The sequence below is a fragment of the Scyliorhinus torazame genome, chromosome 21 (genome assembly GCF_047496885.1).
Source record: "Scyliorhinus torazame isolate Kashiwa2021f chromosome 21, sScyTor2.1, whole genome shotgun sequence".
NCBI lineage: Eukaryota > Metazoa > Chordata > Chondrichthyes > Carcharhiniformes > Scyliorhinidae > Scyliorhinus > Scyliorhinus torazame.
This window is the reverse complement of record NC_092727.1, coordinates 19,374,514-19,400,347: the sequence shown is the minus strand read 5'-3', so window position 1 is coordinate 19,400,347 and position 25,834 is coordinate 19,374,514.

Here is a 25,834-nt window from a genome sequence, read left to right as displayed (position 1 = left end):
CCGTATTATCCGCCGCTGTTTTTCGGGAGGGGGCTAGATTCCCGCCATGCTAGCTGGGGGCCATTGGCAGCGCCCCCCCCCCCGGCGAGTCTCCGGGCCCCGATGGGCTGAGCAGCCGTCCGGTTTTGGCCAGTCACGCCGGCGTGAATCACTCACCTCTGACACCGGCGGGACCTGGCAGGTAAGTCGGCAGGGTCGGTCCTTTGGGGAGGTGTGGGGGGATCCGACCTGGGGGGGGGGGGCCCTCATGGTGGCCTGGCCCGTGATCAGGGCCCACCAATCTGCGGGTGGGCCTGTTCCGTAGGGGCACTTCTTCCTTCCGCGCCGGACCCTGTAGGGCTCCGCCATGGCCGGCGTGGAGAGGAGAACCCCCGCGCTTGCGCCAAAATATGCCGGCTGGTCTGCGCATGTGCGGATCAATGCCGACGGCTCTGCACATGTGCTACATCATGCCGGCCCTTCGGCGCAAGCGCGAACTCGCGCCGTCCCTTTAGTGCCAGCTGGAGCGGCGGCAACCCTTCCCGCGTCCACCTAGCCCCGGAAAATGCACAGAATTCCGCACTTCCGGTGGCTGTTGACACCGGAGTGGTTGGCGCCGGTTCTCCCGCCAGCGTGGGGAGTTAGTCCCCAGAAGGGACAATCCCGGAGCTTGACTTTTATGTCCTTAATCCAACTCAATTATTTGTGGAAGATACCTTGATACTTCCTTAAGACATCTTTGATGAGGCCTTCAGATATTTGAGGATTTCCAGCCAGTTGAGCCCAATCTTCTGTAATCAGTCTCTTCCCAACAAACTAGGTCCATTTCCTTTCACGATAACCCAAGGCAGATTGACATCCTGCCCTTTGTCGGCCACTGGGTCTTGGCTCTTCCTAGGATCTTCAAAGTCTCCTGGTGAATGTTAAAGGTTTAGCTGTAGTTCTGTTTAAGTTTAAGGACTGTGTTCCTGCACATGGATATTGGAACGCCTGCTCACCGACTACGGCTACTGAACTCCAGTGTCGATTCCATTTTAAAGGGTCTACCATTTGCCCTTAAGACAATTTCAATTGGAGCCAATTTGTTCAATTGGACTGCATGCAACCGATGCATTTCATACTCTTCTTCAGAGCTCTTCTCCACCATGTTCACTGGCGCAGTGGACTGCTGCTGTGGCACGCTTTCACACGCACAGCAACATGCTTGATGTGCCCCCGTCAGGTGCAAGGTTAGCACACAAACTCCTGAACATGGCAGGTCTCCTGGGATTGGTCCCAACTCCCCCTGGCAATGATAGCAGTCCACCTTGGATTCAGTTTGATGCCTCAATTCCTTCCCACTCTTTGGGTTCTGGTCCTGTCCTGAGGGCCGTGAGTGATTTTTGTGCCTCTTCAATCCACAAAGACCTCACGGTCCTACTGCCCTATGCTTGGTTAACCTCCCCTTCAGCTACACTTTGCAACTCAGCGGCACCTTTTTTGGTGCACTCCATTACCTGATCAATTTCAATCGCTTTTTCCACCATAATTGTGGTCTCTGCCAGAAGCTTCTTCTGGATATTAAGGTTATGGACCTCATGCAACATGTCGCTAAGCGTGGTCTTAAACTCACAGTGCTCAGCAAGCTGGTGAAGCCTGGCTATGAAGGCCGAGACAGACTCTTCATGGTCCCTCACTGCAGAGTTAAACTGAACACGTTTGAGGATAATCGAGGGCCTTGGGTTGAAATGTTCTTTAACCAATTTCACTATCTGGTCAAAGGTCGTTGAGTGGGTGCCTGCTGGGACATGAGGTTCTGGTTCAAATTATTAAGCTTGGGGCCCACAAACTGTTAGAAGTATCACCTACTGCTTGTCCACGTCTGTGATCCCTTTGTGGTAAAGAATCGGAGCCATTTGAGTCAACCCCTTGGTCAAATGGGTCTGGTTTACCAATGATAGGTATTTCCACTCCCGGTTTATTGATGATAGTCAGAGGCAGTTAGGTAACAGGCATAGAACACTTTACAACAGGTCTTAACACTTTGACTCTATGGTCCACACTGCCCAGGGTCCTGCTCCCAGGCCTTGCGCCAACTGCCCATTGGCCGGGGTTCGCATGCTCCCACACAATTCGCCTCAAGCAAGTCACATGGTCCGTGGAGCCCACTCCCTTATAGGGGCTGCGCTACCACAAATAGGCTGTTGAAAGGCAAGTTTATTGAGTGCCACAGAATGTTTATGATTGAAATTTCTATAAATAGCCCTCCAAGGTCTTTTTGTTACCAACAGTTACATATAATTCCCAGTTTAATTGATAATTTAATTTAATAATCTTTATTGTCACAAGTAGGCTTACATTAACATTCCAATGAAGTTACTGTGAAAATCCCCTAGTTGCCCCGGGACCCTGGCACTGTGAAGTCATAGTGCTAACCACTTGCTACCGTGGTGCCCAATATACTGTACTAAAACAATCAATTCTTCGTAGAAAAGCAAATAATGCAATATTAAACATTCATTCCATGTTGCGAAGTGAACAACATCAGAGAAACAAATACTAACATACCGCAGGGGCTGATATTCTGAAATAAAAGCAGAAATTGCTGAAAACACTAAGCGACATGTGTGGAGAGTTAAGAGGTGATTGAATTACCCTCACCTCTCCTATTCACTGGCTCTGTATCTACTTTTAAGCTGATCATTTGTAACATTTAATTAAAGGTCTCGTACCTGAAATGTTAACGCAATCCTTGTTTCTCCACAGAGAAACCTCTTCACATTATCCCATCAGTTCCGTTTGAATTAGATTGCCACATGATAAAGAAAGTAAAATAAATACTTGTACTTATATAGCCAATGAAGCACTTTTGAAACGAAGGGTGGATTTTTCCAGAATGAATTCTAAGTGCTGCTGCGAGCGGGAAATTTGCAGCGCAAATGAGGCACCATTCAATGTATCCATGTGTGCCAACTCTCCTCCCACGGGAATCACGTTGGCCCTGACTCCTCAGGCGCATGATTTGCTGGAGTTTGGAATCAGCTACTTGCCTATGACAAGCGGGAGCACCATTTAAAAGCTCCCTGCAGCACTGACTTTCATTTTAGCCAAGAAGATGGCTGCAAAAAGATCAGGATCACACTTCCTCAACTCAGACCGGGAGAGGATTTTGGACACAGTGGAAGAGCCACCCTATTACCTTGGATTGGCAGAAGACCATCAGCGAATGCAGTTTATCGAGCCTGCGATCCGCTGGCTGAGGCCGTGAGTGCCAGCAGCCTCACCAGGTGTGCCAGCATCCAATACCAGAAGAAAATGAATGGCCTCTTTCGAGCTGCAAGGGTGAGTATCCACCTCTCTGCCCCCAGCATTACTCTGGTCCCTAACCCCGGATATCTCACCATTAATCTCCCCGTTGCCACACAGCCTTCCACCGTCCAATTTCCCTGCATCTTCTTCAGAAATCCAACCCCCCACGCAATCCCTGCACCATCTCTCTTTGGCTAAGCATGGTACCCACACATGCACCTCCCCCTCATCTGCCAGCTGTCCGCCTCACAATGTTCTCTTTGTGTCCCCGCAGGAGACGATAGCCCACAACAGAAGGGAGCAAGAGAAGATAGATGAGGGGGGATGCCTGAGATAGGAGTCTTGACCCCCTATGAAGAGAGGTGGAGGCCTCGGAAGGAGCAGTGGCAGACAGTGAGGTCAGCCTGCACTGAAGAAGTGAGACTACACTGCACCTTTATCCAGTTGACCTGTCTCAAGTAAGTCTCTCATCTCCCACACCCATGTTAGTCTCAAACGCTGACCCCATGTCCTTTGTCTTCCAGGATTTCCATCAGACGAAGCCAGGCCATCCGGAGTCGCTGCCAGTCGACCAACCACACATATAATATAATAATAATCTTTATTGTCACAAGTAGGTTTACATTAACACTGCAAAGAGCATGGTGGCACAGTGGTTAGAACTGCAGCCTCACGGCGCCGAGGTCCCAGGTTCGATCCCGGCTCTGGGTCACTGTCCGTGTGGAGTTTGCACATTCTCCCCGTGTTTACGTAGGTGTCGCCCCACAATCCAAAGATGTGCAGGCTAGGTGGATTGGCCACTCTAAATTGCCCCTTAATTGGAAAAATTGAAGAGGATACTCTAAATTTTTTTTAAAACACTGCAATGAAGTTACTTTGAAAAGCCCCTAGTCGCCACATCCCGGCGCCTGTTCGGGTACACAGAGGGAGAATTCAGAATGTCGAATTCACTGAAAGCATGTCTTTTGGCACTTGTGGGAGGAAATCAGAGCACCCGGAGGAAACCCACACAGACACGGGGAGAACATGCAGATCCGCACAGACGGCGACCCTAGCCAGGAATCGAACCTGAGACCCTGGCGCTCTGAAGAAACAGTGCTACCCACTGTGCTACCACGCTGCCCACATAGGCACTGCTTTCACCAGAACCATCCACCAGCGCAAGGACACTCACCTTAGATTGTGTTCACAGAAATGCTTCTGGGTTAGTATCTGGTGCGTACCACACAGCTGCTGTAGCACATCAGGTGGATCCAGGAACTTCGAAGGGGGTGGGCAGCCGGAGGTTTGCTTGGTCCCAGGGAACAGCTGACCATGAGCCAGATGCCGGACCTCTGGAAAAGGTTCTCCCATCACTGCTCGAGGTGCAAATGTGGAGCCAAACATTGCAGGAGGGTTTGTCAGCGACATACCAGCCACTGCAAGGACAACTGGAGGAGTCTGGAAGCCTTCTGTTACAGAAAATTGTGCCAGCATTGCGTGGCACCCAAGCGAACATTGCAAGGATGGTGTCCACAGGGGCACGTCTGGGACAAGATGTTTGACAACGTCCAAAGCTTTGCTCACTCTGTGATGCCCACACTGACACAGAAGGACGTGTTCCAGATTCTCCGAGGACCATGGCTGAGGACATCAAGAGCATGGCTCCCTCACTGAGAGGCATGTCCCAATCACAGAGGACCGTGGCTGATGTTTTTTTTGGCACCCTGGTTCAGACATTGGTGGGCCTCGTTGACCAGCAGCGCCAGGCGACTCCGTGGCTTCTGGAGCTCACTCCAGCTGCCCCTCTACCCCACGGAGGGGCCAGTGAACACCCAGAGATGGAGGATGCACTGGAGTCCATCCCAGGGTCTTCACCCAATGGGGCTCTGGCCATCTCCAGCCCCTCTGAACACCCTACGTCTCCAAACAGCAGCATATTTCAGTGGACAGAACCGGATGACCCAGTGACAGCTGCGACACCCGAAAGGTGGCCAGGGCCCTTCAGGTCAAGGTCCTCCAGAGGACGCCTGCCAAGGTTATCACAGACCTGAAGGCACGGAAAACAGGAGCCGCCTCCACTTCTAATGTACATTCTCGAGAGACATCAGGAAGGAGTGCAAGGCCACATGAGATTAAGGTAGAGGACCACTGAGTTGGCATGGGTGAAATCACACAGCTTCGGTTGGGAGAAAAGGACACTCAATGTAAATAATCACAATTAAAGAAAGGTGCATATCAAAACTGACAGCCTGTCACTCTCACTGCTTTCCCATGGTGGGGTGGGGGGTGGGGGTGGGGGGGGGGGGGTAATGTGGTCGGTGGAGGACGCCCCTTGAACTATCTTGCCTGAGCTGTGGCAGATGCTTGTGTAGTGGAGATGGTAAAACAGTCCAGGTGTGCGGGTCTTTCATCAGACATTGCTTTGAAGCCACTGCCAAAAGATTAATGTCACGTAAAAATATCTGGCATTTTCGGAAAACTGGCAGAGAAAAAATAAACAGAGCGAGAAAGAAGCGGTAATATCAATCGTATCGGTTTGCAATATGCTTCGCAGGCAAGAAAAGAAAGCCAATGTTAGGGAAGAAAAGCGCTATTGGAAAGAATATCTGCTTTCTAGGAAGGTTCAGAGTCAGAGTTCAGAAAAAAGAGTTAAAAATGGGGCATGACAGACCAGCTGCTGAAAAGAGGAAACACTTCAGAAAAAAGAAAATTTGTCTTTCAGAAAACCTGCAGTTAGAAACACCTGCTCAAAAGAGGAAGTACTTCAGAGTTAGTGGACTGTGAAAAGCTATATAAACAAACAAAGCTTATTTCTCCTTTGAAGTAGCCTCGATCTGCCAATTAAGAAGGCTTGTAAAAGCTAATGGACTGTGAAATTGAATGTAAACAATGCAGTTCAAAGCTTTTAGGCTTCTCAGCAAAACCAGACGCTTGAGGAAGTTAAAGAGGAGTAAAATTGAATGTGAAGAAAGGACTTCAAAGGTTTTCAACTTATGAAAGGGAAGACTTTTACTTTTATCTGAGAGATCTTTGATATTGACATGCTGGGAAAGATGACTTCCCTGCCGGAGGGTCGGGGGGAGCATCCCAAGAGGCTGTTGAATCAGGCATCCAGCCCACAAATTGGATTCAAATGTATGTAAGCCAGTTATAATCAGGTTCTTGCCACTCTGGATGAGAACATGGGGCGGGATTCTCCGACCCCCCGCCGGGTCGGAGAATCGGCGGGGGGGCGGCATAAATCCCGCCCCAATGCCGGCTGCCAAATTTTCCGGTGCTGGGGTTTTGGCAGAGGCGGGAATCATGCCACGCCGGTCGGCGGCCGCTGGCAGCGCCCCCGCACCCCCGCCGATTCTCTGGGCCGAGCAGCTGCCCGTTTTCGCCCGGTCCCGCCAGCGTAAACCAAACCAGGTCCTACCGGGGAGACCTGGGTCTATGGGCGGCCTGCAGAGTCCTCGGGGGCGGGGGGGGGGGGCGCGTGAGGATCTGGCCCCAGGGGGTGCCCCCACAGTGGCCTGGCCCGCGATCGGGGTCCACCGATCCGCAGGCGGGCCTGTGCCATGGGGGGCACTCTTTCCCTCTGCGCCGGCTGCTGTCAGCCTCCGCCATGGCCGGCGCAGAGAAGAGCCCCCCTGCGCATGCGCTGGAATGATGCCAGCACACCCTGGCGCTCCCGCGCATGCGCCAACTCGCGCTGGCCAGCAGATGCTCTTCTGCGCCGGCTGGCGCGGCACTAACCCTGCCGGCGCTGGCCTAGTCCCTGAAGGTGCGGAGGATTCCACACATTCCGGGCAGCCCGACGCCGGGGTGGTTCACGCCACTCCTCGGCGCTGGTACAGGCCGCCCCGCTGAGTAGGGGAGAATCCCGCCCCAGACCTGGCCAGGTGCAGAGGGCCAGGAGACTTGCAATATGCTTGACCCCCAGCGAGCATCCTGGGCGGACTTCTCCGACCCACCGCAGAGCGGAGAATCAGCACCATCGGCGCTGGCATGGTCGGCGCGACGCCGGTCGGGGTTTGCGGCGACTCTCCAACCCGGGCCGGCACCGGCTGGCACGCCGATTCTCTGGCCCGGATGGGTCGAGCGGCCGTCACAAGAAATCCGAGTCCCGCCGGCGCCGTTTTAACATCCTCTGAGCCGGCGGGACCTCAGTGTTGAAGGGTCCAAGGGAGGCCTGTGCGGGGGAGGGGGTTCCAACCCCGGGGGGGCCTCCGTAGTGGCCTGGCCCACGATCGGGGCCCATTGATCGGCGGGACGGCCTCTCTTGCTGGGGACCTCCTTTCCTCCGTGCCACCTCCTGTAGCCCTGTGCCATTTGGCGTTGGGACCGGCATGGGGAAGAAGGCCACTGTGGACCCCGCGGCACCGGGATCGGCAGCTGGAGTGGCGTGGGCCGCTCCAGCGCCGTGCTAGCCTCTGGGCCGGAGAATGGGGTCCTGGAATGGGCGCCGATGCCGGAGTGAAACACTCGCGTTTTTACGCCGGCATCGACACTTAACCGCCCGATGGGAGAATCCCGCCCCATGTCTGGAATAATGTGGTGTGCATACGTTGGGCCTTACCTTACCTGAACAGTGCCGGGTGCTGCTGCCGGATTTCGGGATGGAGGCCGGCAACAACCCTGGCCCCTGGAACACCACAGCAGTGAGTGCAGGGTGGGTCTACAGGTGGATCTTTCAGCTTCAGTGTCTTCGAGGAAGTCCTCGGTCCAATCTCAGATTTTCCCTGGAGGTCCACCTTCTTTTTCAGGAGGTCCATCTTCTTTCTTCAATAGTGGATCAGTGATGTTGAATATGGCACCCAGATCTTTAGGGCAGAACGCCCACCATCTTACCCGCCCCATGGTGGGATGTGGCACTGAACTTCCAGGTGCATAATTAATAAGTTCAGGGCCGGAAGACGTGGTGTGGTTTCATTCCCCATCCCTAACTCTGTTCCCGCCCAGGCCACAGGACCCAGTCCCAGATGAGAGAATTCCGCCATAGTCACAGTTCTAACTGTTTGAAATGAGGTGATGAATTTTCCCACAGAAGCTCCCACAAATAACAATGTGATCAGCAGCAATGATTTTTTTTGTGGTCTTGACCGAAGGATAAATATTGACCTGAAGACTAGGGTTACCTCGCTCCTTCTTTGAAATAAACCATGGAATCCCTCTGGTGCAGAAAAAGTCCATTCAGCCCATCGAGCCTGCACCAACCCTCCAAAAGAGCTCTCTCCCCGGAGCCCTGCGCATTGATCATGGCTAATCCGCCTAACCCGCACATCTTTGAACTGTGAAAGGAAACCGGAGCACCCTGAGGAAACCCACATGGACACGGGGAGAAAGTGTAAACTCCACACAGTCACTCAAGGCCAGAATCGAACCCAGTGCTAACCACTGTGCCCCCCTTGGGATCTTTTATATCCACCCACGCAGACGGATGGGATTTTAGTTTAACGTCTCATCCATGTCATGTGAGAGTACCTTTAATAAATGGGTGTTTAAGAAATGTACCTTTAAGAAATGGGTGTTTATCAGTGATGTCAGAGTGTGGGGGGAGCTGGGCTGTCTGTCAGCTTTTTACTTTCGTTTCAGGCTGTTTGCTGCAGGGTGTGTTTTAGTTTCGTTTTCAGAGCTGGATACCTGCAGTCACAGCCAGAAGGTGTCTCAGAGTCTCTCTCTGTAACCTAAAGGCTGTAAATCGATCCTGGTGATTTAAAACTAATAACAGTAGTGACATTAACCTGATGTGCTTCTGGTAAAAGCTTTTTTAAGTCTTATGGCTGTTAAAAGGAAAGCTTAAAGGATTACTTAATGTTGTATTCTTTGGAGGTTGTATTTGAATTAATGGTTGCTAAGATATTCACTGCTTGTTTTAAAAAGATTAACTTGAGTTCATAGAATAAACATTGTTTTGCTTTAAAAAATACTTTTCGATTTCTGCTGTACCATACCTGTAGAGTGAGCCTTGTGCTCCACATACCACAATCTATTAAAAGTTGTGGGTCAGGTGAACTCCATGCTACACTTTGGGGTTCTCTAAACCCTGGCCCATAACATCCAAATAATGGCATCTCTGAAAAAACAGCACTCCCTCAGTACTGTTCAACGTGTCAGCCTCAGTTTTTGTGCTCAAGCCCTGGAATTTGATGGGAGCTGAACATGTGATGTGTCTGACTTACCACACTGAGCGGTGTACTGATCAACACGAAGAAACCACAACTTGAACTGTGAAAGGACATTGCATTTTCAGAATAAAATCTTTTCCTTCCTATCAGGTTAGTGAACCATTTCTCACCTTCCCTTCATTAAGAGTATGAGGAGGTGTGCGCCATTAGATGGCACTTTGTAGGACAACAAATTTGGAGGGTAAATGGCAAGGCTGTAGTCTAGTTATGTTTTCCTTCATTTGGAAGCTCAAAGGTAGCAGACTTGATAGGGTTAATTCATCCACGACAATGCACCAGGACCAGCATGATGGATGATAATAGCCTTTCCCTTTCATTCTAGTCGTATCCTGCCAATCAAATCTATTCCTTATCACCGTAGCCTTTCCTTTTTACTGCAGCCTTTTCTCTATCACTATAGCTGTCCCCTGTCAATATAGCCATGAACAGACAGAGCCAAGGGCTGAAATCGAAGGGTTGTAAGAAACGCCCAAAGAAGCTCAAAGTTGTAACATGACACAAAATGCAGTTAATAGTTGTTGTTTTTATAATTCATTACATGAAACTGCTTCAAATCGCCAGCTAAAATATGCAGTGAAGGATAGGCTCAACAACCTCTTGGGCATACTTATTTATTCAGACTGGCCAACAAACATCCTATGCCACGATCAGATACATGTGCAGCATTCATTAGGATAAATTTATCGTGATTTCTCACAACATGTGGCATCATTCTACAAGACATCAAAGTGCAAACCTCTCGCTGACTCTTTCTCTCTCATATCTTTATCTTGCTCACTTCTTGTTAAAATCAAAGGTCCCAATAGAAATGCCACGTCTGTCTCTATTATGCACAGTGAAACCTTCTACCAAGTGCAGTATAATCTAATGCTGATCAGACTAGGCATCTCACGGAAGGACACGTGCATGGATTGTGAAACCACAAATGTTTTATTTTACATTTTGTAGGTTGCGACATGAAGAAACTGTAATACAATCTGACAATATCTTCGATTTCCAAACTAGTGACAAACTGCGTTGATTGGAGTACATCTTCAAGCTTTGAGAGGTCGTGGAGATTAATCGTGGTTTTGGAACAACAGATGACAAGTATTGTCACTCACTTTCAAGCAAAGCGCCAGTAACATTCAGTAATTCCCATTTTTGTTGTTCCCTTGAAGTAACGAAGGTTGTTCGGAAGTTCTGGGTCAAGGGTTGCAGTTCAGGAAGGCAGTTTTAGAATCAGAGAATCCATCCATTCAGCCCACCAAATCTGCACTGACCCTGAGAAAGAGCGCCCTGCCTAGGTGTACCGTCCTATCCCCGTAACCCCGTGCATTGATCATGGCCAACCTACCTAAGCTGCACATCCCTCGACACTCAGGGGCAATTTAGCGTGACCAATCCACCTAACAGTGCACATCTTTCGACCGTGGGAGGAAACCATGGTACCCAGAGGAAACCCACACAGACATAGAGAAAAAGTGCAAACTCCACATAGAGAGTTACCCAAGGCAGGGATCGAACTGGGGACCGTGGCGCTGTGAGGCTGCAGTGTCACCATGCCGCTGCAGTTTATTGTTTGGTCTCTTAGTGCAATGTAACATTGCAATTTGAGATCATGCTGTGGAGTCTGCTAAAAGGGGCCTTCGAAGATCGCACGCACTTTTTTCAAAACCTGTTACACCCTTGAATTCAGTGGCAAATTGAGGAAATTAGGTTTTTCATTTAATTTATAAGATGTGGGCATCACTGGCTGAGCGAGCATTTATTACTCCTCCCCTATTGCCCTTGAACTGAGTGGCTCGCGAGGCCATTTAAGAGCCAACTGCATTGCTGTGGGTCTGAAGTGATGTGTAATCCAGCCCAGGTATGAATGGCACATTTCTTTCTCTCCAGGTGAACCAGGTGAACATGGAACATAGAACAGTACAGCACAGAACAGGCCCTTCGGCCCTCGCTGTTGTGCCGAGCTTTGCCCGAAACAAGATCAAGCTATCCCACTCCCTGTCATTCTGGTGTGCTCCATGTGCCTATCCAATAACCGCTTGAAAGTTCCTAAAGTGTCCGACTCCACTATCACAGCAGGCAGTCCATTTCACACCCTAACCACTCTCTGAGTAAAGAACCTACCTCGACATCCCTCCTATATCTCCCGCCCCGACCTTATAGTTATGCCCCCTTGTAACAGCTACATCCACCCGAGGAAATAGTCTCTGAACATCCACTCTATCTATCCCCTCATCATCCTATAAACCTCTATTAAGTCGCCTCTCATCCTCCTTCGCTCCAATGAGAAAAACCCTAGCTCCCTCAACCTTTCCCCATAAGACCTACCCTCCAATCCAGGCAGCATCCTGGTAAATCTCCTTTGCACCCTTTCCAATGCTTCCACATCCTTCCTATAATGAGGTGACCAGAACTGCACACAATACTCCAAATGTGGTTTCACCAGAGTCCTGTACAGTTGCAGCATAACACCACGACTCTTAAACTCAAGCCCCCTGTTAATAAACGCTAACACACTATAGGCCTTCTTCACGGATCTATCCACTTGAGTGGCAACCTTCAGCGATCTGTGGACATGAACCCCAAGATTTCTCTGTTTCCCCACATTCCTCAGAACCCTGCCGTTGACCCTGTAATCCACATTCAAATTTGTTCGACCAAAATGAATCACCTCGCACTTATCAGGGTTAAGTCATTTTTCGACGCAGCTCTGCATCCTATCAATGTCTCTTTACAGCCTACAACAGCCCTCCACCTCATCCACTACTCCACCAATTTTGGTGTCATCAGCAAATTTACTGACCCACCCTTCAGCCCCCTCCTCCAAGTCATTGATAAAAATCACAAATATCAGAGGACCCAGCACTGATCCCTGTGGTACACCGCTGGTAACTGGTCTCCAGTCTGAAAATTTTCCATCCACCACCACCCTCTGTCTTCTATGTGATAGCCAGTTACTTATCCAATTGGCCAAATTTCCCTCTATCCCACACCTACTTTCTTCATGAGCCGACCATGGGGAACATTATCAAACGCCTTACTGAAATCCATGTATACAACATCAACTGCTCTACCTTCATCTACACACTTAGTTACCTCCTCAAAGAATTCAATCAAATTTGTGAGGCAAGACTTACCCTTCATGAATCCGTGTTGACTATCTTGGATGAAGCTGCATCTTTCCAAATGGCCATTAATCCTATCCCTCAGGATCCTTTCCATTAACTTACCGACCACCAAAGTAAGACTAACCGGCCTATAATTACTAGGGTAATTCCTATTCCCTTTCTTGAACAGAGGAACAACATTCGCCACTCTCCAGTCCTCTGGTACTATCCCCGTGGACAGTGAGGACCCAAAGATCAAAGCCAAAGGCTCTGCAATCTCATTTCTTGCCTCCCAAACAATCCTAGGATATATCCCATCTGGCCCAAGGGACTTGTCGATCCTCAGGTTTTTCAAAATTGCTAATACATCTTCCCTCAGAACATCTACCTCCTCCAGCCTACCCGTCTGTATCACACTCTCATCCTCAAAAACATAGCCCCTCTCCTTGGTGAACACTGAAGAAAAATATTCATTCAACGCCTCTCCTACCTCTTCTGACTCCATGCACAAGTTCCCACTACTGTCCTTGACCGGCCCTAACCTCAACCTGGTCATTCTTTTATTTCTCACATAACAGTAAAAAGCCTTGGGGTTTTCCTTGATCCGACCCACCAAGGACTTCTCATGGCCCCTCCTAGCTTTCCTAAGCCCTTTTTTTGAGCTTATTCCTTGCTACCTTGTAACCCTCAAGCGACCCAACTGAACCATGGTTTCTCATCCTTACATATGCTTCCTTTTTCCTCTTGACAAGACATTCAACCTCTTTTGTGAACCATGGTTCCCTCACACGGCCATTTCCTCCCTGCCTGACAGGGACATACCTATCTAGGACACGCAGTATTTGTTCCTTGAAAAAGCTCCACGTTTCATTTGTACCTTTCCCTGACAGTTTCTGTTCCCATCTTATGCTCCCTAATTCTTGCCTAATCGCATCATAATTACCCCTCCCCAATTGTAAACCTTGCCCTGCCGTATGGCCCTATCTCTCTCCATTGCATTAGTGAAAGACACCGAATTGTGGCCACTATCTCCAAAGTGCTCTCCCACAAACAAATCTAACACTTGGCCCGGTTCATTACCCAGTACCAAATCCAATGTGGCCCTACCTCGTGTTGGCAAATCCACATATTGTGCCAGGAAACTCTCCTGCACACACTGTACAAAAACTGCCTCATCCGAACTGTTCGGCCTATGGAGGTTCCAATCAATATTTGGAAAGTTAAAGTCACCCATGACAACTACCCTGAGACCTCCACACCTATCCATAATCTGCTTTGCAATTTCTTCCTCCACATCTCTATTACTATTTGGGGGCCTATAGAAAACTCCTAACAACGTGACAGCTCCTTTCCTATTTCTAACTTCAGCCTGCCTTTCTGCAGCCACTAAACTATCCTTGATTAACAATGCTACTCCTCCACCTCTTTTACCACCTTCCCCACTCTTACTGAAGCATCTATACCACGGATCTTCCAACAACCATTCCTGTCCCTGTTCTAACCATGTCTCCGTAATGGCCACAACATCGTGGCCCCAGGTACCAATCCACGCTCCAAGTTCACCTACCTTATGCCGGATGCTCCTTGCATTAAAGTAGACACACTTCAACCCACCTTCCTACCTGCCGGAACGCTCCTGCGACCTTGATACCCTCCTCAGTACCTCACTACTCTCAACACTGGCTTCTGGACTACAGCTCGTTTCCCATCCCCCTGACAAATTAGTTTAAATCCCCCCAAAGGGCCATAGAAAATTTTCCTCCCAGGATATTGGTGCCCATATGGTTCAGGTGCAAATCATCCTGTTTGTACAGGTCCCACCTTCCCCAGAATGTGCTCCAATTATCCACGTAACTGAAACCCTCCCTCCTACACCATCTCTGCAGCCACGTGTTTATCTGCACTCTCTTTCTGTTCCGCAACTCGCTAGCACGTGGCACCGGCAACAAACCAGAGATGACAACATAGTTTGTCCTGGCTCTCAGCTTCCACCCTAGCTCCCTTAATTCCTGTTTTAAATCCCCATCCCTACTCTTACCTATGTCGTTGGTACCGATGTGTACTACGACTTGTGACTGTTCCCCCTCCCCCTTAAGGATTCTGAAAACACAGTCTGAGATGTCATGGACCCTGGCACCCGGAAGGCAACATACCATCCGTGAGTTTCTTTCGTTGCCACAGAATCGTCCATCTGTCCCTCTAACTATCGAGTCCCCAATAACTATTGCTCTCCTGCTCGTCCCCCTTCCCTTCTGAGCCACAGGGATGGACTCAGTGCTGGAGATCCGGTCACCGTGGCTTACCCCTGGTAAGTTTCCCCCCCCCACCACCAGTATCCAAAGCGGTATACTTGTTACTAAGGGAAACGACCACAGGGGATCCCTGTACTGACTGCTTCCTCCAAGCCCCTCTCACCGTCACCCATCTCTCTTCATTCTTCGGAGTAACTATATCCCTGAAGCTACTGTCTGTGACCACCTCTGCCTCCCGAATGATCCGAAGTTCATCCAGCTCGAGCTCCAGTTCCCTAACGCGGTTTCTGAGGAGCTGGAGATGGGTGCACTTCCCACAAGTGAAATCAGCAGGGACACTGATTGCGTCCCTCACCTCAAACATTCTGCAGGAGGAACATTGCACTGCCTTCCCTGCCATCCCCCCTAGATAACTTGCGGTAAAAACAAGAAAAAGAAAGAAAGAACTTACCTGATATTCACTCACCCCCTTAGGTTAGAGGAGCGGGAAGGGTGGGGGACACTACAAGTGTTGTGTCTCGGGTTTAGCAACCGCCCAACTTAAATACAGGTGAAAATAAAACACTTAACCAGCAACCACTGCGTCTCCCGGCTGTCTCTCCAATCGCGCTGTTTTCACTCTCCCGGCTGTCTCTCCTCTCGAGCTGTTTTCACTCTCCTGGCTGTCTCTCCTCTCACGCTGTTTTCACTCTCCCGGCTGTCTCTCCTCTCGCGCTGTTTTCACTGTCCTGGCTGTCTCTCCTCTCGCGCTGTTTTCACTCTCCCGGCTGTCTCTCCTCTCGCGCTGTTTTCACTCTCCTGGCTGTCTCTCCTCTCGCGCTGTTTTCACTCTCCCGGCTGTCTCTCCTCTTGCGCTGTTTTCACTCTCCTGGCTGTCTCTCCTCTCGCGCTGTTTTCACTCTCCTGGCTGTCTCTCCTCTCGCGCTGTTTTCACTGTCCCGACTGTCTCTACTCTCGCGCTGTTTTCACTCCCCCGACTGTCTCTCCTCTCGCGCTGTTTTCACTCTCCCGGCTGTCTCTCCTCTCGCGCTGTTTTCACTCTCCCGACTGTCTCTCCTCTCGCGCTGTTTTCACTCCCCCGGCTGTCTCTCCTCGCTGTTTTCACTCTCCCGGCTGTCTCTCCTCTTGCGTTGTTTTGACTCTCCCGGCTGTCTCTCCTCTCGCACTGTTTATGTGAGGTTTTATGATAATTGGTAATGGTTTTTTGGTGATATGCCTATGCACAGTTTTGTACATAGACATCTATTAATGTATGTCGTTATCGATTTGACCTCCAACCAGCAGATGGTGATAGCGATCTACCATGTGACTCGAGATATCCAGTAGTAAGTCGTACTAGAGGAGAATCACACTAGAAGTAGCTCCAGGAGAATTCACTGAATTCACTTACCCCTTACCATTTGTATCATAGTTTGTTAGTTATCTTTCCACGTATTCATTCTGTTAATAAAGTATCTTGCTAGTCAAGGAACTGGATGTTCTGTGTGCATCTGTGCTGCGGTCACAGCACAGAACATAACAGGTTTCCTGATCATCTTTAGACTTTTTAATTCCAGATTTTTGGGGACACAAATTTCACCATCTGCTCCGATGGGATTTGAACCCACCTTCCCAGGTTCCCTGGATTACAGAACGCCTTGATGCCACCGTCTCCCCCTAGTCACCTTCCAGGGAGGAAATAGGCGCAAAAAAAGTGAAAAGTGGGTCACTTACAACTTTTTGTCATATTAAATGAGATGCTGGATAAACTGAGTTCTCAGAAATCTCAGGCACTTCGATTATTTTTCATGGTCACAGCCATAATGAGACTCCTTGCCTTAAAATATACTGGCCAGTTATCCTGGCTCTCTACTCTGCCTCTCTGCCATGCCTAATCATTTCTCACCCTCCATTCCTGGCCTCTGTCTTTCTCCCACCCCACACCCTTCCTCCAACAAATCCCTTTGCTCTCCTCCAACTCTCCACCTCACTTTATAGAGCAGCGAATGGCACAGTGATTAGCACTGCTGCCTCACAGTTCCAGGGTCCTGGGATCAATTCCAGCCTCGGGTGACTGCCTATGTAGAGTTTGCACTTTCTTCCCGTGTCTGCATGGGTTCCCTCCGGGTGCTCCGGTTTCCCCCCACAGTCCGAAGGTGTGCAGGTTAGGTGGATTGGCCATGCTAAATTGCCCCTTAGTGTCCAAAAGATTAGGTGCTGTTAGTGGGTTATGGGATAGAGTAGGACCCTAAATGCGGTGCTGGGCCAGTGCATACTCGATGGGCCGAATGGCCTCCTTCTGTACTGTAGGGTTCTGTGATTCTAACAGCTCTCCCTGATGTTGAGAGCAGCAACTGTACAGTCTGGAAATTACCCTGTGCCTTGATTTACGGAACTTAAATCATTGTGGGAGCGCAGAGTGCTTCAGCCAGAAAACACTTTTACTAAATGAGCCGTTTGAAGATGGAGCCCCTGACTTCATGATGCTGTGAATGAGAAACACAAAAAAACAGAGCATCAGAATTGCGACGATTGCGGCAAGTCAGTGCGCAGCCAGAAAATAAATTACTTTGACGTTTGAAGCCACCAAAAATCTCTCAAAGGGGTGGGGGGGTGGAGGAACACTTGTCACTCATTCCTTAAGCATCAAACTGCAAAGTTTTATTATAATTAACAACAGTTTTTTTAAGTTTCCGTGGTGCACGCAGAGAAAATATCAGAAGCCCCCAGCTCCACAAGCAGTTAAAGCAGACACAGAATTACAATTCAAGACAGTGGACTTGTTGTGGATCTGGAAACACTGAAAAGAACGACAGTTGTACATGGAATTTGCAATGATTTGAAAGGAGACAAGAAAATAAAGCTTATTACTATGTGTCATCTGTGGCTCAGTTGGCGGCATTCTCTCTGAGTCAGCTTAGGTCCAACTCCAGTGGTTTAAGCATTTATTCTGAGGTGATCTCCAGTGAGGTGCTGTCGGAAGTCCTGTTTTCGAGATGAGAGGTTAAACCGAGGCCCTGGCTGTTTTCTCAGTAAATGATCCCCTGACACTCGTTCGACCAAGAGCAGGAAGTTCTTCCTGAAATTCTGGTCATCATGTTAACCCTCAACTAATGTCACTGAATTAGATTATCTCTCGTTATCCACTGTCTGAGGGGCCTGGTTGTGAACAAATTAGCTGCCCGTGTTCCCAACATTTCAAAAGCACGGAATTGACTGTAAAGCAATTAGGGAACATATACGGTCTGAATTTTACAGTCAGTGTGTGTGTGTGTGGGGGCATTGAGTATAAAAATTGGCAAGTCATGTTGCAGCTGCATAGAACCTTAGTTAGGCCACACTTGGAGTATAGTGTTCAATTCTGGTCGCCACACTACCAGAAGGACGTGGAGGCTTTAGAGAGTGTGCAGAAGAAATTTACCAGGATGTTGCCTGGTATGGAGGGCATTAGCTATGAGGAGAGGTTGAATATACTCGGTTTGCTCTCACTGGAACGACAGAGGTTGAGGGGCGACCTGATAGAGGTCTACAAAATTATGAGGGGCATAAACAGAGTGGATAGTCAGAGGCTTTTTCCCAGGGTAGAGGGGTCAATTACTAGGGGGCATAGGTTTAAGGTGCGAGGGGCAAGGTTTAGAGTAGATGTACGAGGCAAGTTTTTTTACACAGAGGGTAGTGGGTGCCTGGAACTCGCTGCCGGAGGAGGTGGTGGAAGCAGGGACGATAGTGATGGTTAAGGGGCATCTTGACAAATACATGAATAGGATGGGAATAGAGGGATACGGACCCCGGAAGTGTAGAAGGTTTTAGTTTAGACGGGCAGCATGGTCATCCCAGGCTTGGAGGGCCGAAGGGCCTGTTCCTGTGCTGTACTTTTCTTTGTTCTTTGTTTTTTGTTCTTTGTGATAGATGGGCCCGGAACCAAATACAATATCTGCTCCCGCTCGTGATCACAAGCCGAATCCGATTTCATGCTGGCTGGATCATGAGCATTGACAGTGGGGCCTGCATCATGGTGGTCGCCTGGTACAATGGGGTCCTGGAGATGGGTCTACAAATTGCACAGAAGCTCCCTGAAGGCTGCCAAGAGCTATTGAGCAGCCTCAGGGAGCTATATGGGATTGACTCTAACGAACAATGAATGGTAGCAGTTTTGGTCGGTAGCACAATGATTAGCACTGTTGCTTCACAGCGCTAGGGTTCCAAGGTTAGATTCCCGGCTTGGGTCACTGTGCGGAGTCTGCACGTTCTCCCTATGCCTGCGTGGGTTTCCTCAGGGTACTCCGGTTTCCTCCCGAAAGACATGCTGTTAGGTAAATTGGACATTCTGAATTCTCCCTCTGTGTACACGAGCAGGTGCCGGAATGTGGTGACGAGGGGATTTTCACAGTAACTTCATTGCAATGTTAATGTAAGCTTACTGGTGACAATAAAGATTATTATTATTATAAGGAACAACTGCCCAAGCCGTGGGAGGGCAATGCCCGTGGACACTCTTGCCCCCTGTCTCTGTAAAAAGTGCATGTGGGCTCTGCTGGAGGCAGTGTGTGCCTGGCGGGAGATCTTAATTCACGGGGAGGCAAGAGAAGGCCACCTCACCAAACCAAGGAGGCATTGGTGGAGATGGCTGCCCAGGTGAGCAGGTATGATTTTATGCACCATACCTGGATTCAGTGCGGTAAACAGTTCAATTACCTTCTGTGCTCAACAAGTTTGAGTACCGATTTGGCATGGAACTGTGTACAGATGTCTTGGATGGTGGCCAGGCTTAGTTGCGCTGAGGTGTGTGAGATGCAGAGTGGCAAATGGCATATATCCTTGTGCCATCCACGGCTGGGAAATGTGCCTGCTTAGCTTGGGTGCATTACAGGTGAGGTGCGCCAATCTGATGGGCATCTAAACCTAGGTCTACTGGATAGCGGGTGGCGGGGGGGGGGGGAGGGGTTGGGGGAGGAAGCGAGACTCGGAGGTTTGACCGGTGGAGGATGGACGAATAAAAGCACTTTTGTCCACACAGGAGTAAATAAGCCATAGTGCGCAGGAGCGTGAACGAGCAGGTGGCGGGAGGCCCAAACTCCTGATCCAGTCCAGGTTTGAGGTGACTATCCAGGCCATGGAATGAGGACATGGTGCCAAGTCCACAGGTCAAGAGAAGGCAGGTTTCTCAGAGGAAGGTACGAATCCAGAGGACAGGGAAGAGAATGGTGTCATGTTTAAGAGATGTAGGCTTGGGCATTTTGAATGAGATGTTCAAACCAAGAATTCCCGCTGCTCAATGCCTCATGGAGACAGTTGTCCATTGTCACAAGTAAGCGTAGTGCATGTGCAATCACTTTGTAATGTTGTCAGCAACTGACATCTTCTCTTCCTCCCTCAGATACGTCATGCTCATTAGAGTGCCCAAGGTGTCAGTAGTCTGCGGATTACTTGAGGAGAAGGCCATACTGAGGTAGATGACGAGTCTTTGGAGTTGCCCATCACTTGGGAGGTGATGGAAGTCCAGTGCGTTGCACGGGAAGGTCTGGCAGACATCCCTGTGGGTCTGCATACCATTGCCTCCATCTTGGAGGAGTGCATGGGGAGTGTGGGCACAGCATTGACTCCCAGCGCAGAGCCTCCTCCATTGAGAGAGTGGCGACTCTCATGAAGACGCATCGACTGGATAAAGGCTTCCGAAATTTGCGCTCGGACCTGCAAGGCCACTCAGAATGTGAGAGATGGATGAGGCACCTAATCTCTCTGCCATGTTCCCGTCTATCAATAGTGAGCAGGGAAGTTCAAACCAACCTCACCACTGGTGGATAAGCTGTAGGTGGCAACTGCGAGCACCTCTCCTGGTGCTCCGAATCAAGATACCAGTTTCTCTGTCACTCTGCCAGTGACCATCAATCTGATGAGAACATGAGGACAGAGAAGTGTACAGCCATGTTGCTGGACATTTCCACCCAGATGGTGCCTTCACAGGCTTCGCCAGCCAGAGGAAGGCCATGGAGGTCATTGAGGCTGGCAGGATATGACAGTCAGCTGTCGGCGGGGCACCAAGGCACAGCACTCAAAAGGAAAAAGTTAAGGCACTTTGAACACAAGAGGGATTGCCACAGGTGGTAAAAGTTACATTGAGACATAAGTTACACTGCAACCATTATTTCAATATCTCATTATATGCAATGGCCTGAATATGCTTCATGTTTTTCAGGGGTGATGGGCATGGGAGTAGTGTGTGACACAGGGGAAGGGCTGCAAACTATATTTCAGAGGTGATAACTTGGCATGAGGGTGACTGGATGTCGTCATCTAGAATGACCAGAAAGATAGGAGCCCACCGCACCCTCCCACCCCCATTTGGTGTGCTGGCCGCCATGCTCCACGCCGATCCACCCTGAAGTCATAAAGCACCGCAGGATGAACTATAGAAGGCCGAGTGGGATGGCCACCCTTCCTTGGGATGGAGGTCCTTCCCTCTGGAGATGCCAGCCGAATTAGCCAGCAGGTTGATCAAACCTGGCAGCACCAGGAAGGTGTCAGTGGTTGTTGCCAGTGCTGCGAGAGAACAAAGGACTCCTGGAGTAGCTAAGTCTGGGTTCTTGGCTTGGAGGGGGTTGGGTAGGTTAGAGGAAGAAGCAGTGGGGGTGGGAGAAGGTGGTTTTAACGGAGGGAATGGCTAGGAAGGAAGGATATAAGGGGGACCGCAGTATGATCGGAAACGGGTGGTTTCCAATGAGCGACAGCACCCCCCCCCCCGCCCTTTCCCCCCTTTCAAGTATAACATTGTGCTTTCGCTCCCACCCTGCTGCCCATGTTAAATATTTTATGGAATAGACAGCACATTATCAGCGTTAATTAGATTGATGATTAGCCCAATTGACCCTCAATTGTTAATTGAAATATGGCTAGTGGATTACCAATTTTGACACCCGCCGCATCATATTGGTGACCTCGGGGATGAGCAGGAAGATGGTGAGATGGGCGCCCACCCCATTTTATGTGTGTGTGTGTGTGTGTGTCACGGGAAACACATCCAAGTGGGGACACAGTCTCACAATAAGGGGTCAGCTGTTCAGAATTTGAGATGAGGACACATTTTTTCACAGAGAGGTGTGTGTGGAGGCTCCGATATTGAACACATTCAGGACTGAGATAGATTTTTGGCCACTAAGGGAATCGAAGAAGGATGTGATAGAGTAGGGGTAAAGTGGTGTTGTGGTAGAGGATCAGCCACGATCTTACTGAATGCTGGAGCAGGTTTGAGAAGCTGCATGGGATACTATGTTCCTATTTCTTACAGTGAACTGCAGGTTGGTTGTTGCCCTGATTCGAGTACTCATGCGCCAAAGCGTAAGGTCAGCACATTATGTAGGGCGACAATTTGCTGTGCTACGGCTGGAGTGCTCGTTTGTTTAGGTGAAGGCTTTTAGAAGACCCTTGACACCATTTGCCTGCTCAAGAGGCTGTAAGTGATCACATGGCAAGACTCACGGTGATCCCTGTCATAATATAGACCAGTATATCATGGTGCAGACACACACTGATGGACACACAGTGGGACCAATCAACACACACAACACCGCAGCCAATCACCAGTGAGAGCACACGCACTATAAAGACAGGGGGCATCAGAGTTCCCGCTCATTCGGGTAGCAGCTAGCTAGGAGGACAGAGCTCACAGCCTGCAACACAGACATTCACCATGTGCTGAGTGCATCGACTGGTTAGGACAAGGCAAAGGTCTTTAGTTAAAGCCAGTATCGTATTAACCCACAGTCTGAGTATGTTTAAACAATAAAATAGTGTTGCACTATTTCAAGTGTTGGTGACCTGTATGTGGTCCAGAACATCCAACACATCAATCCCCTTAACCAACACCTCCAAAAATCACATTGCGGATGCTGAAACCCTGGAACAACAACAAGAATTGCTGGAAAGAATCAGAAAAAGAATCATTTTTTAAAATTCAGTTGTGGGATGTGGGCATCGCTGGCCAGGCCAGCGTTTATTTCCCATCCCTAAATATCCTCGGGAAGGTGATGGCAAGCTGCCTTCTTGAACCTCTGCAGTCCCTGTGGTGTCAGTACACCCATAGTGCAGTTAGAGAGAAAGTTCCAACATTTGCCTCAAACCATTTACTGAGTTTCCTTTTCTCCACAGATCTCTTGTTTTTACCTCCAAAAAAAAAACCCAGGCAAACTCCTCGTTTATCACATTGCTGTTTGTGGAATTTGCTGAGTGCAAATTGATTACGGAGTTTGCTGATAAAACAGTCGTGATTCATTGGCTGTGAAGTGCTTCAGGACATCCTGAAGACTTGCAAGGTGTTATTAAATTGCCAGTTCTATCGCTGCTGGTAGTCAGGAGGAAAACTATAAGCGGTGTAAAGAACAATGTCCCAAGTGACAGATTTACAGGAATTACCAAATATATTTCATTTTACTCGGCAGTATTCTGCTGAACACCAGTGAAAAGTCAAGCTTCAGCCTGTCATAGAAATAGGCAGCAAGGAAGACCCAAGACCAACAAGCCTCTCACCCTGTTGCCAGAGGCAGAGCACGCAAATGTTGTCAGCTGTAACCATGGTGGCAAAACATCGGGCACAATAACATCAGAACAGTCACATTTCAATCAGGGTTCCAGTGGAACCTGCGACGCAATCATAGACGAACATGTTTCAGAGATCTGGGAAGGTTGTGCCTCGTGGAGTGCACCAGATTCGCCATTTGTGTAGTAAAGCCAACCAGAGGCCTCTGGGTTGAAGCAGAAAAAATGTGGCAAACCCCAAAAGAATATAAGAAACGTCACACCAAATTTGTAATAATTGCAGAATATCAACTATCTAGATCTGTTGGGAAGCACGGCAGGACAACTAGGGTTAGATTGACACACAGGACTATGGGGTCGGTCAGCAGGGTCCCTGGCCAAATATGGTGCCCATGATAATACTCACCATAGCGCAAATAAACTGCACACAGCTCCTGATTAAAATATTCCAGCATTTAAATTCATGTTTCGATTCACTTTGTTATCAATGCAATGTGCAAATATTCTACTTCTTACTTCTGAATGTTTATTTACGTTTTAATGAATGGGGGTGTGGTTGAATATGGGCGTACAGGGGCTTCTATCTGCCCTTGTTTACCAATCAAACCAAAAATTTTAAATCGCGATCTGCAAATTTTAAATCGGGATCGATAGGAACAGGCTAAAGCAAAAAGATCACCTGGGCTTGAATCCCAATCAAGGCCATTCATCCACCTGACAAAAAAGTTGTTAAAAGAAAGTCTGATCAAAAAGAAAGTCTAAAGGTTGGCTAAACTGACTATGTTAACCAATCCAACACCTTGGTTAATGAGCCTGGTAACTGTTAAATGAGAATCTGCACATGTCGGAGATATGAACATTGCAATAAGGCAGTGTTTTTCAAATATTTTTACCTGGGACCCACGTTTGCCAACTGGTCGACCTTTGGGACCCACATCCGCCAACCTACGCTACCCACACCGACCGACCTTCGCAACTCACTTACCTTTAAAGTTAAAGGGGAGTCAGCATGGTTCTCAAGGCTCACTCCAATCAGATTCACAGGAGGAGAGGGCAATGCGCATATCAGGTGCAAACTTTATCCAGTTCCTTGGTGCCGTCTTCATCTTTGTGAGAATGGAAAATCCTACCTCGCACATGTAGGTTGTCATGAAGGGCAATAACAACAAAATACTTGTTTTACTCAGCACTGGATTCTTCTGGGAGATGGTACTCTAGAATGCTGATAGCTTCATGGGCTTTTTCATGCTTTTAATGTGCTGTCACAGGTACAGTACAGCAGCGTAGTCTTTTCATTTGGAGTCAGCTGTAAGTTAATAACTGACCCCAGGATCTCAACCTCAAAATGAATTTTTCACCCACCACTTCTCTTTCAAAATCTGATACATCTGCTCTCATTTACCAGTATTTCTCTGCAAATAACACACATAAGCTTTGCAACCTTATCTGCATTGGCACAATTGACAAAACCATACCTCAAGAGATCATCTCTATACTGCTTTGTTCCCAAGTAAGTTTTAGTAGAATGTTAACCAGAACCCAACAGAGCTAATACTAGCACTGCCCTGTCCTTCCCTGGCTCTCCTGAGCAACTCTCACCAGCGGGTTTGAGTATAGGAGTAGGGATGTCTTGCTACAGTTTTACTGGGCCCTGGTGAGGCCAAACCTTGAGTATCGTGTGCAGTTTTGGTCTCCTAGTTTGAGGAAGGACATTCTTGCTATTGAGGTTGTCCAGCGAAGGTTCACCAGACTAATTCCTGGGATGGTAGGTCTGACATACAAAGAAAGACTGGATCGGCTGGGCATATACTCACTGGAGTTTAGACAAATGAGAGGGAATCTCATAGAAACATATAAAATCCTGATAGGACTGGACAGGCTAGATGTTCCTGATGTTGGAGACGCTCAAAACTAGGGGTCACAGCCTAAGGATAAGGGGTAAGCTTTTCAGGGCAACACATCTTTGGGTTGTAGGGGTGAAACCCATGCAGACACGGGGAGAATGAGCAAACTCCACGCAGACAGTGACCCGGGGCCGGGATCAAAACCAGGTCCTCAGCACCGTAGGGAGCAGTGCTAACCACTGGGCCACCGTGCTGCCCCAGTTCATTGGATATATTCAGGAGGGAGCTGGACGTGGCCCTTGCAGATAAAAGGATCAATAGGTCTTGAGAGAAAGCGGGAGTGGGATACCGAATTTGCATGATCAGCCATGATCATATTAAATGGTGACTCGAAGGGCCGAATGGCCTACTCCTGTACCTATTTTCTATGTTTCTGTGTTTCTATTCGGATGTGAGATCCAGGCCTATTTGTGTTATTGGCCGTCTCTTGTAAGAAAACAAATCAGCTTCACAGACATGTTGCGTTGCTTGCTCAAAGCTAGAAAATGGAAGAAGCTCTCCTCCGTGATTTGGCACCAAAAGCATGTGCAGGGCGCTTGACATCAAGGCTACTTGCAGGGCATGTGGCCTGCTCACTGCTGACGCTTCTGGTCGGAAGATTGCATACGGCCTCATTTCCTTTTCATTTAAAAGGCGGTAACGGCCACCATTCT